This window comes from Eptatretus burgeri, chromosome 8, assembly GCF_056783735.1.
Source record: "Eptatretus burgeri isolate ZD-2024b chromosome 8, Ebu_testis_v1, whole genome shotgun sequence".
In the NCBI taxonomy this organism is placed as follows: Eukaryota; Metazoa; Chordata; class Myxini; order Myxiniformes; family Myxinidae; genus Eptatretus; species Eptatretus burgeri.
Window position 1 is genome coordinate 40,272,112 of NC_140968.1, and position 12,976 is coordinate 40,285,087.

The 12,976-nt window shown below is 52.1% G+C and overlaps 1 protein-coding gene across 1 annotated transcript in view; it reads left to right on the forward strand.

Moving 5' to 3' along the window:
- Positions 1–478: 478 nt before the first annotated feature.
- The window catches only part of LOC147021593 (protein CBFA2T1-like), a 269,262-nt gene continuing 256,764 nt past the window's right edge, over positions 479–12,976 (forward strand). The window contains exon 1 of the mRNA XM_085891703.1: positions 479–673. The gene's annotated coding sequence lies outside the window, so the exon portion shown is untranslated. The remainder of the gene's footprint in view (positions 674–12,976) is intronic.

A 12,976-nucleotide genomic window follows, 5' to 3' on the forward strand; every position in this document is an offset into this window, starting at 1 on the left:
GATCGGGCTGAACGTTTTTGACAAAGGTTGATTATAGGGCGCATAAAAGCCTGGAAGCCGATTTTTGATTTTCGAAAAAATAAATTTTTTAGGATTTTTTCAAAAATGTCAAAGTCCCGTTGCGAGGTAACGGTGGCGTCCATAGCAACGGTGCTCAAAAGCATAGAACTCGATCCTGGTGTGAACCAACCAGTCAAGTTTCATCAAAATCGGTTGACTCCTCTGGCCTCCAGAGCTGTCCATTACATACAAACATACAGACAGACGGAAAAACTGAGAATAAGGGTATTCTAGCGACCACCCAACATGCCTTGATGAAGATACACACCTCGGGTTACCTGTATTTTTCGGGTAATTAATTTTGAGAGAGCAACATTTATTCCCCCCCCCCCCTTCACATTACAAATCGATTTACTGTTTGCCGAAGGATGCGTGGACTCAAGAGTCTGCGAGAAAGTTCAACGTGACACCTGCTCCGCTCACCCACCTGTGCCGCGGTGGGAGGAGCCAGGAGCGGAGGGTGGGAGGAGCTTGGTGTGGGCGCGGTTACTTGTTGCGCAGCTGAGCCCTGCGAGCAGGTGTCCTCGGGCAACGCGCACCTGTATTCCATCTGCTCACAATACAGCAGGACACAGAAAGAGTGACCTGCATCCCTGAGTTATATAATGTAAAGGTGAGCTTGACCTCTGTTTGTTTGATGAAACCTGGAAGCTTCTGTGTGCTGTTTGCGCGTTCATGAACACAGCTCGGAGCGTTCACCGGTGGTACCAAGGTATTCTTTAGAAAGCGCATGTTGTTTGCACCACGTGGTTCATTCACAGCAGTCATCCACCATTTGCCTATCATTAGATAACAAGATGGTGAAGCAAACATGGAGAAAAACGTGTATGCCGGCGCTTCGCTGTGCCCAGAGTGCTGCACACAATAGGACAAAGCTGCGTGGTTAATGGAGCAGCTGCGAAACTGCTTCGGCCATGACGTCATCGTTTGACTGTAAAAGCGGATTTCCCCACTTTCTGCTCTCGCACCCCTCCTCCTCCTCCTCCTCCTCCTCTGCTGCTGCTGCTGCTCCCCACCCCTCCCCTTTATCCCCACGGGGCTCCTTCCAGCTGCTTAGTGAATGAAACGGCATAACCACGTTCCCAGTGCATGGAGATGTCGTTTAAAAACAGGTGCAAGTTCAGCACATCACCATGGAACCCTCAATCCGATTCCCAGTGTCACCCCGGAGCGGTGGTGTGGCGAATTTGTGGTAAAGGTGGTGATGAATGCAGTTAATTTGTGTGGTGGAGGATTAAAGGATTTAAAGGAAAGGGTATACTGCGAGAAACGAATGGGGGGGGCGGGGGGTTGAGGTTTTGGAGAGGGGGGCATGGGGTTGGTATGCAGGTCAGGCGATGTGCCTGCTGGACATGGACAATCCAAACGTGCTCTGTATGCTCATCAGGCATTTTAAACATAAACGTCATGAAATGATTGTTAACTTCTGTTTGTTTCAACATGTTATGGTCATCTGTGCAAAGGCAATGAGTAACGCACTCCATCCACCACGATGATGTCCAACAGGTCCCTTGCTCTGACTTTGCGAACTTCGTTAGTTGTACTGAATGAACGTTCAAAGTTGGTGGAGTGTGTGAAGGAGTTTATTGTCCAAGTTGTTTGTTGGAAGCCATCGATTTTCGTGCCAGAGACTTAGAACCTTTTCCTGGCTCGTTGTGATGTCCCCGCACGGCGTGGCCCGGGCTCGGCCTGGGCACGGTCCAGCGTTCTGAGAGCCGCACACATGGTCACGACATGCCCGGAGCGGGGAGAGCAGATGGTGTGCGAGTGAGCAGATGGTCAGATCCCCAGTGATCAAGGTGTTTAGGCTGCGTGCGGGGGCTGCCTGTTGGGATGGGGGAAGAGTGATGGGGGGGGGGGGTTTGATGAGGAGCACACATGGAGCTGCTGGGTGGGGGGTTCTGGACAGGAGGATGAAAAACATGAAGACCAGGAGTGCAATGTGCATTCATCTCTTGGGATATGTGAATAGTTTTGAATTTCCCATTTCTAGAGGTTATTGGTAATTTATCGGACCGCAGAGTGAAGTTTAATTTGTGTGCTTGCGTGTTTCATGAGGATTATCATGTGTGCCAACATGTTTTGGAGGAATATTTTGTGTGTAATGAAGACCGCTTAGCTGTTGGCAGCCACCAATCCACAGCTCTGGACAGGGATCCATGTAACACAGGCACGATGGGCAGAATGGCCTCCTCCTGCATAAAATTCCATTGTTATTACCTCCGCCACCGAAGTTGAAGGAGGTTATGTTTTCACCACTTTCTGTCTGTCTGTTGGGTAGTCGATCCAGTCGAAAAAAAAAAAAATTTTCAGAAAAAAAAAAAAATTTGAAATTTGTTCTCCCCTTATTATCACTTTTTCCGTCAATATGTTTTTTCTGTCTGTCTGTCTGTCTGTCTGTCTGTCCCTCTGTTCGGTCCAGTGCTCTGTTAATACAATGGCGATTTCGATGAAACTTGGTTGGTAGGTTCATACCATGACCTAGTTGTGTGCAAATGAGAACCGTTGCTATAGACACCACCGTTGCCTAGCAACGGGACTTTGAAATTTTTGAAAAATCATAAAAAATTTATTTTTTCAAAAATCGGGCCACGAGCGACTGTGGGCAGTACATTCAGCCATATTGTCAAAAATTTTCCAGCCGGATCCTATGAAAACTGTCGGAGAAGATAGACTTTGAATGAACCCTGGTCGAAAACAATAAAAAAAAACTGAAGTTCGTTATATCTCAGAGACTATGAGTCAGATATACATGAAACTGGTATGGTAGGTTCATGGTATGTCCTAGTTATGTGTGAGAAAGAACCGTTGCTATGGATCCCTCCGTTGCCTAGCAACGGCCGAAAAACCTCTAAATGTGGGGGTATTTTAACGAAAAAACAATCTGCAGCATTAACCCTTGAAGCTAGAATCATGAATTTTCTTGTGCTTAATTCTCAGGTCATTCCCCATCAAACAGGCCCATCACGTCAGGTTCTATTTGGTAGTCGACTACCCATGTCCACCTACCGGCTTGTATGTCTGTTTGTCTGTCTGTGTATAAGATATCGCAAAAAGTTGGAGACGGATCTGGATTAAATTTTGTGGACAGGTTTACAAGAACGAACTGATTAGATTTTGGTGAAGATCCAGATCCGGATCCGACTCCTAGAATTTTTAAAGTGATTCTTCACTACTGAGAGATGGGGCTAAAAATTATATATAGCACGATGTCTCAAAAAGTTGTGGACGGATTCGGATGAAACTTGGTGGATATGTTGGGAGTTTCGCAAGGACAAATTGCTTCGATTTTGGTGAAGATCCGAATCCGGATCTGGAAAGGAGAATTATTTATTTTCTAAAGTGATTTCACCATTGAGAGATTGGGCCAATAATGATATAGTACTGCTGAGCATGATATTTCAAAAATGTATTGGGCCCGATATGTTCTCATGGATGAGGCATTACGTGGCGGAGGTATGTGCTCTACCGAGTGCCCTTCTAATTCCTTGTTGTTATGTTGGGCATTCAAATGGTTCTTGGAATGAGATGGTCACAAAAGTGAAAGACGTGCCAAGTTCTGTTATCCTTCAATACACGGGTATCGTACATATTAGATGTAATAAAAATATTTCCTTCCAATTCTGCTGCTACTAGTACTACGACTACTAATTTAATAGCTTAAAGTATTCCCACCATCTTGTGTGGTCGACAGGGGAAAGTTTTGACTCAAGTCTTTCATGAACCAGCTGGCCAGGCCTTACTTTCGATTGAGGATAGCAGGGATTTGTGAGTTGTTTCTGGTGCCAGCGATAACGTGGGATCTTTAACATCCATCCACCAATCCTAGCATATGGGATACCCAGCTTAACCTCCACCGATAGAGTAAGGCATTGTTAAAAACCACAAGGTCGTGAGACCAGGAGATACAACCTCAGCAAAGCTATGTGCAGTATGTTTTTAGAAAATGTATTTCGATCCCCTCTGTGGGAAATTAAAGGTATTGTTGCAGATTCGCGCCCTCGGCGTGCTGACGGCCACGTAACTCGAATCGCGGCACGTCGCCCACCGGACGGACAATCCAGTCGTGACCCTCTCGGACTAACGCCGGGAACCAGTCACGGGTGGACCTTTCGGTCTCACCGCGATCGAGCCAATCAGCCCCCGCGTGGGATAGGGTTGCTCGCCAAATTTGACCTACCTAAGTACCCACACGGAGGGTAGACCGGGCGGTCGCACCTCGCCGCAGGTCGACTTCGGACACGGGCCACTTAAGCGACCCGTTCCGTACTATCGGGATAACCGAGCGGTGTTATTCGTCGACCTCGACGGTTCGATTAATTATCGGGCGTATTCAGCCCACTACCAACCCTTTACGTGAAGCAAGATGAGGATTCAATGAAAGAAATGACGAAGCGAAGCGGGAAACAGTTCAACACAAAGCACATTTATTCGCGATGAACGGAAAGCGCACATATACAATTCCACCAAAAGCACATAGAAAAGAAGAGAAACACAATGCAATTTTTACACAAAAAGCAAATGCGACAATGCAGATCTAATTACGCGACCGATTACGCGAGCACACGGCAACACTTATGCAATTTTACTTCACAGACGGCGCCGACAACACATACCCAAAACCAAGGAAAAGAACACCCTCAAAGATGAGGCGGGCCTGAGGCCGAGACCGGGTCGGGCCTACCCGTCTGGTGATGAGACACGGAGCGGCGATGGTGCCTCAACTCCGTGGGCCTCGCGGGCAGTGTCTGGTAGGGGGTGGGAAAGGGGCCCCCTTGGTCGCACTATCTCAGCGCGGGGGGAAACAGGAGGGGGTTGCTGATGCTCGGGGTATAGAGGATTTCTACTCTGCCTCGAGTCCCGCGACGAGCGTCTCCACCTCGGCCAGGTCACGCCGTCGGCCTCCCTGGTGTGCAGCTCCCTGCACGACGCGAGCACCCCCTCGTCTGCCCTCGCCGCCTCTCCACAGCTCCGTCTTCTTTGCTCCGACTCCAACGCACACGACGACGACCAACTCCTTCTTGCTTCTTCTTCCCAACTCCACCGCCCGCGAAGTCTTAACTCCCTATCAACTTGACTGACGAACGCGGTCGCTTATATAAGCCCCGTGGCTTCGCTCTCTCATCTCTGACCCCCTGCCTTCGACCTTTCACCTCGCTCCCCATTGGCCCGAGAAAAAGTGGGCGTGAATGCATTTTGATCCATAAATTTGCATATAGCGACCGCCCTCCAACGCCCTGGAGGCGGGGCCAAATCGCCCCTCGCTCACCGATTGGACGGAACAAAAGTGGGCGTGTCGTTTTTGATCCGTTTTTGAAGTGGAAAATCCGTGGTTTTGTACACGCTGTTCGGCGCGCGCCCTGCACGAGTCCAACACCGGTACCCACAAGCGGCGCAAGAACGGTGGCGATGCGACGGTTGCGAGGTGTGACGTGAGGCGGCGCCGCGGTGGGTGGTTGATGTTGTGGTTGGTGGTGGTAATCATGGCGGTTGGTCCAAAATAAAGATAGTAAAAGAAAAACGGCTATCCTGAAGAGTCGCAGCACGCATAAATGACATGTATTCCCACTAGACAACGGGTTTGGGCCTAACTACACATATACTTACCGAGATACCTCACCTAAGGGACCTGAATGGTGGTTTGCGAATTTGGTAACCACAACACTACCCCCTCCCCTTTTTACAGACTCGTCCCGAGTCGTCAAATTTTTCGTGTGCCATCATGTGTAGTTTTCCCCCAGTACATTTTACCTACGGATCCCTGAGTGCGACATTCATGGTATTCGTGTCCCCAAAATAAATAACCTGAGGGCTGCGTAACTACCTAAACAAACTCACTCACACGGATGACTTAAATAAAATTGCCGGCGCTAGACAGACATGCCGGGGGCGCACTCATATTTACAGTACATCTTAACCTTAACTTACAAATTTTACACTAAACCATGGCCCAGGATCAATGAACTCTGCAAAAGAAAAGCAGTTAGCAGGGAGCCAGGCTGCCCACATGCAGTCTCTGGCTCAAAACAATGCAGGTGAAAGGGCACGTGGCTGGCTGCTCACATGCAGTCCAAGGCCTTCCCTTTTGAACTGAACGCAGTGAACCACAACGGTGCATGGGCTGCACAACGTAGTCTCCGTGCCAGCTCAAGTGGCACACGCAATGAGCACACGAATGGATGGATGAACACAAACACGGTGCACGAGCCGCCACTGCAGGCCCGTGTTGTAGCTGCCAACAGGGCAGTTCTCGCAGCTTGCAAACTGTTGCCTTGCGGATCCTGGCGCACATGGAAATGAACAGGGGGGGGGGGGCAAAGCAAAATTGAACGGGGCTGGTGAACGTGGGCAGTGGGCATGGCATGGCAAAGGTGAGCAGGCAAACACAGCCCACAGAAGAAGGCCGCTGCAGGCAAACACAGCGGGCAGATGAACTGGCCGGCACAGGCCTTGAAGAAAAACAGCCAGCAGATGAACTGGCCGGCACAGGCCTTGACGCAAAACACGGCCAGCCGATGGCACAGGCCTTGCAGCACAGCAGCTGCAGACGATCCAGCCGGCACAGACCTTGCAGCAAAATAACAGCTGCCGATGAAGTTGGCCGGCACAGGCCTTGAAGAAAAATAGCCAGCCGGCTGAAGTGGCCGGCACAGGCCTTGAAGCAAAACACGGCCAGCCGATGAAGTGGCCAGCCTTTGCCGTTCAGTGGAGGTTGGTGGAGGGAGTGCGGTGGTGCTGGCCACTCGGAAGGCGGGCTCGGACCTACCTACCTGTCTCCCTCCCAACCTATCGCCTTTGCCTGTCACTGTACATACCCACTCCCTTAATTTGTCCAAACCCCAATTTAGCCCCAACTTTATTTATTTATTTATTTATTTTTACTTCCCCACTATAAATCGTCCCCTGACCCCCTTTATCGTCTTTGTTCGGCTAACCTATCCTGTCACCTAGCCTACTCCCAACCCCTACGTTCCCTTCCCGGAGGGGAATAAGGGAGAGCTAACGTCCTGTGCCGAGGCCCAACGAAGCCTCAGAATGGCCTCCCCAGAGTTTGGCGATCTAACACAAAGTGGGTCCAGCGGCCCACAACGACAGCGAGGGGAGGGATGGTGCGGAGGGGTACATCTCCTAATCTACCCTAACCATTTAACTGTTAAACTACCCCGGGGCTTTCAACAAGCGCCTCTCGCTTAAACTATTGGTTCTAACAACCCAGATTCCCGTCGCCTGTGTTGGTGTCCTCACAATTTCGGGCCTCGCCCCCCAATTTTCTCTCCGTGCCCTCACACGGTCTCCTGGCTGGGACACGTGGCTCCCTTTGGCAGGCACGACCCTCTGCCGAATCTCCCGCTATGGCACCCCCGGGCACTACACCGCCTCCGAGCCTACCAGCTCCCTAACACCGGGGAGTGCCCCCCATGGCACCTCCCCTGAAACGCACACGTGGCAGGCCGGCCTCCCGGGCCCCTTTCCGAGGGTCACCCGTGCCCACAACACTGCCCACGCGGCTAATGGCGCCCCGGGCCCCCGCACCAAGCAGGCGCACCCGTGCCCACTACTCTATCCCGGCCCCCCATGGGCCCATGGCCTACCGCGGCCGACTAGCCTGGTGCCCGGGGTACCCACTCAGCGATACTCACCTTTCGCAGCCACGCTCCCAAGCCCGTCAACAGGGCTCCTGCACCCCTCCAAATGGGTCTCGAGCCTACTTTCCCACCAACAACAAAACGACCTCCATTTTTCAATTTGACTAACCCAGCTAACTCACTTTACTCTGACCCTGGGGTCCCTTGGGCGGGAGTCACTCCTCCCCCCAATCACTCATCGCACCATGCATTCCCCATTCGCTCCACACACACAGACCCGCTGGCCTCACTCACTCACCAAGCACATGCCTCACAACTCACCAACTCTTCAACACACACACCGCTGAACTCTGCCATACTCCTAACTACATCCCCTAACTAACTCGTGCTCCCACGTCGTCCCTTACACTATAGCACATTCCTTTTAACACTATGTAGCTAAGCTACGTCCCCTCTACACATTCACAAGTCTGTCCATGTTCTCAAATGTCCCATTAATCAATTTCCCAACCTAAATCTGGCTACAATCCCTCTAACTAATCCATTCCACGGACTCCATGACTTACCCCTGCCCCATGAAGTTGGTCTAACTAAGCTAACCCTTCCCCCTAACTAGTTTCCATCCTGTGCCCAGGTTCAAGGGGGTCTTCCACCCCTTGCCCAGGAATCCTGTGCACCCGAAAGTGAGGCTTGTTCTTTTTTTTTTTTTTCTTTTTTTTTTTTTAACATGCGCAGCGCCAGCGCGGCAACTCACAGCTTGCGCACTTTGCATCTGCCCGTGACGTCATGCAGCTGCACGTGTTCCTCGTCCCTCCTTGGACGGTGCCATCCGGCAGAGATACCCCTCCTGCCGGATTCCAACCCCACGTGCAGCCATGGCGTCACCGTGCGCATAAAAAAAACACAAGCCCCACGTCTCGAGGGGTTCCCCACGCGAACACATGTGCTTTGCCCGTTGGAGCTTAACACATACGATCGCGTGGAGAACCCGTCCGGTCCAAATCCATAATCCTGCCTAAACTTTGTCCGTCCGCGGGATCGGCAAATCCACCGCGTGCGTTTCCGGACCGGGACTTCACTCTCGCAAGCGAGCACGTGGTGGTCTCGTGCGTTGCACTGCACGGACCGCGTGCTCACTGCTGGGTGAACCCGGCACGGTCCCCGAAACAACTACAGCCGCTACTCGGCTTTCTTTCCTGTCATGTCGCCGTCGTCGCCTCCATTCCACCCACGCACACCTGCGTGTTACGACGCTCACAGTCCACACTTTTAAACTCACACCGGGAGACGCGGCTGCGTGCTCCCGCATGCCAACCGACATCTCCCTCACATACCGCTCTCTTACACACACGGTCTCCCTTGCACAAACCATACCACTCACACGTGGTTCACTACTCACACAAACCATACTACTCACACACGCGGGGGCACTCACCCGCGGTGTCTCATCCACACTGGCCGTTTTATCCACACACACGGCCTCTTCCACACACGGTGCCTCATCCACACACGGCGTGCTGGGAAGCACGTACTCCGGCACCATCGCCACCACACCACTCACACACGGGGTCGCTTCCACACACGGGGACGCACTCACACCTTGCACCACACACACCGGGACAACCACACTGGGGATTCGTGTCCCCACAAGGGTCTCCGGGGCCTCTCTACCCCCCAAGCTCTCCGTGCACCTGTCCACAGCACCCGTCCCCTCAACCTCGCAAAGCACGACCGAACTCACCTGGTCGTGACTCGCCTCAAGGGGGCATACTCCCTCCCCTCGTTCCTGGAGGAGGCCATCCAGGTGCTCGCACTGGGTCCCTACACGCTCCGCGAGCTCACCCCCATTATCCTCCACTACCTCCGTGTGTGTGTGTGCGCGTCACTTACCCCGTCTTCATCGTGTTGTCTCTCCTCTATTTTTTCTGTCTCCCGTGTCTCTATACATTTATAAGTTTCTGTCGTCGTCACCTCGTGTCTCGTCTCACACGTTTTGGTCTCCCCATTTAATTTTTCCCTTTTGGTCACCGTCGATTCCTCTGTCACGATCTCCGCGTACCTCATCCTGTTTTTCACTCCTTCACGTGGAGTCGCCATTCCTATCTCCCTGGTCACGGCCTTCATGCCCGCCTGCAGGCATCGGCCCATGTTCTGCGTCTCACCCCGCAGCTTTTTCGTTTCTTCCTTCATTTGCTGTGTACTTGCATCGATCTTTTCGTTTATTTGTTTGGTCATGCCTTTCATTTCGTTTATAAATTCATTTGCGTTTGCATCCATTCTCGCTGTCATTTCCGCATTCATTTTTGCCAGCATGGTGATTAGCTGGGCCATGTCGGGTACGCTTGGGTGAGCCGTTTCGGCAGGGGTTGGGGAAGGGTTTTGGTGGAGAGGGGGAGGGGAGGTGTCATACACCGCGGCCGCTGCCGCACCTATTTCGGGCTCTGGGTTCAGTTGGACGAGTTCATGTTCCTGCACGGGCATTCCATCCTGGGCCATGGATCCTACACATTCTACATCCATTTCTAATACCCCCGGCTCCCGCTCGCCTTGAGACGCCATCTTGCTTCTCTTAAAGGGTTAATTTCGCTCGCTCGTAATTTGGAGGGAATCGGGGTCGCTTCTCTCACCCCTGGACCGATTCCCGTGAATTTAACCGGAGACAGGAGAGCCCGTTTTCCTGTTCTCCGAAACCAGTGCCGCGAGGAGGGCGATGGATTTGTATCGCACGACCTGACACCAGTGTTGCGGATTCGCGCCCGCCGGCTTGCTGACGGCCACGTAACTCGAATCGCGGCACGTCGCCCACCGGACGGACAATCCAGTCGTGACCCTCTCGGACTAACGCCGGGAACCAGTCACGGGTGGACCTTTCGGTCTCACCGCGATCGAGCCAATCAGCCCCCGCGTGGGATAGGGTTGCTCGCCAAATTCGACCGACCTAAGTACCCACACGGAGGGTAGACCGGGCGGTCGCACCTCGCCGCAGGTCGACTTCGGACACGGGCCACTTAAGCGACCCGTTCCGTACTATCGGGATAACCGAGCGGTGTTATTCGTCGACCTCGACGGTTCGATTAATTATCGGGCGTATTCAGCCCACTACCAACCCTTTACGTGAAGCAAGATGAGGATTCAATGAAAGAAATGACGAAGCGAAGCGGGAAACAGTTCAACACAAAGCACATTTATTCGCGATGAACGGAAAGCGCACATATACAATTCCACCAAAAGCACATAGAAAAGAAGAGAAACACAATGCAATTTTTACACAAAAAGCAAATGCGACAATGCAGATCCAATACCGATTACGCGAGCACACGGCAACACTTATGCAATTTTACTTCACAGACGGCGCCGACAACACATACCCAAAACCAAGGAAAAGAACACCCTCAAAGATGAGGGGTGCCTGAGGCCGAGACCGGGTCGGGCCTACCCGTCTGGTGATGAGACGCGGAGCGGCGATGGTGCCTCAACTCCGCGGGCCTCGCGGGCAGTGTCTGGTAGGGGGTGGGAAAGGGGCCCCCTTGGTCGCACTATCTCAGCGCGGGGGGGAAACAGGAGGGGGTTGCTGATGCTCGGGGTATAGAGGATTTCTACTTTGCCTCGAGTCCCGCGACGAGCGTCTCCACCTCGGCCAGGTCGCGCCGTCGGCCTCCCTGGTGTGCAGCTCCCTGCACGACGCGAGCACCCCCTCGTCTGCCCTCGCCACCTCTCCACAGCTCCGTCTTCTTTGCTCCGACTCCAACGCACACGACGACGACCAACTCCTTCTTGCTTCTTCTTCCCAACTCCACCGCCCGCGAAGTCTTAACTCCCTATCAACTTGACTGACGAACGCGGTCGCTTATATAAGCCCCGTGGCTTCGCTCTCTCATCTCTGACCCCCTGCCTTCGACCTTTCACCTCGCTCCCCATTGGCCCGAGAAAAAGTGGGCGTGAATGCATTTTGATCCATAAATTTGCATATAGCGACCGCCCTCCAACGCCCTGGAGGCGGGGCCAAATCGCCCCTCGCTCACCGATTGGACGGAACAAAAGTGGGCGTGTGTCGTTTTTGATCCGTTTTTGAAGTGGAAAATCCGTGGTTTTGTACACGCTGTTCGGCGCGCGCCCTGCACGAGTCCAACACTGGTACCCACAAGCGGCGCAAGAACGGTGGCGATGCGACGGTTGCGAGGTGTGACGTGAGGCGGCGCCGCGGTGGGTGGTTGATGTTGTGGTTGGTGGTGGTAATCATGGCGGTTGGTCCAAAATAAAGATAGTAAAAGAAAAACGGCTATCCTGAAGAGTCGCAGCACGCATAAATGACATGTATTCCCACTAGACAACGGGTTTGGGCCTAACTACACATATACTTACCGAGGTACCTCACCTAAGGGACCTGAATGGTGGTTTGCGAATTTGGTAACCACAACAGTATTAACATCGATGGAGAACAGCTTGTAGTGCAATAGGATTTGTTGATTATGCAGTACAGTCAATACAGAAATCCATGGTGAAATGGATATAACATGAAGTATGGGCGTCGATTGGTGGGGGACGGGGGGGGACATCCCCCCCCCACTTTTTATCAAGGGGTGGGGACAACATATCGATTGTCCCCCCCACTTTTTTCATTGAACGTAAGTTACGTCACACAAAACTAGCTGCTCCTCAAATACAAGAATACATTTTTTTAATCTCTATAATTCCAGCAATCTCTGTGGGCATGTTTGTCTGCGATCGCTGTTTCTCGACAACCACTGGTCCGATCTACTTGAAACTTGCCAGGTGTATTGCTGGGGACCCAAGGATGTGCCTTTTCAAGGTTTGATATTAATCGGACAAGTGGTTCCCAAGTTATGGTCTCCATACTCGCAAGCCGTTCATGTCTGCTTTGGCTTTGGGAGTTGGACCAAACCATTTCACGTAAATATGTTGGGGGGTGGGGTTGCCCAATACAGAGCCTCTCTGGATCTTTACTTTTTGCGAAAAACAACAAAAGAAAAAGAACCGTTAGTTTTATTGGTTTATTATAGTTCTATTAAAGACTATAGGTTAACAATTCAACATTGAGAATCCGTGCTTCCCAAGCCATGGTCTCCCACCGGCCAAGCGTCGATAGCGACGTCGCTTTTTGATCCTTCGATGTCGGCGCTTCCTATCATTGCGACGCAGAATTCGCCAAGCGTTGGATTGTTCACCCACTAACAGGGAACGTGACGTGAACATTTTGAGGTATGTTGGGACGTTTTCGGACTTTGTATCGTCATTTTATGAGTGTTTAAATAAATCGTGGCTTCATGGCCTGGAGCGCCACGCCTCGGATAGCGTTAGGCCGCAACGGC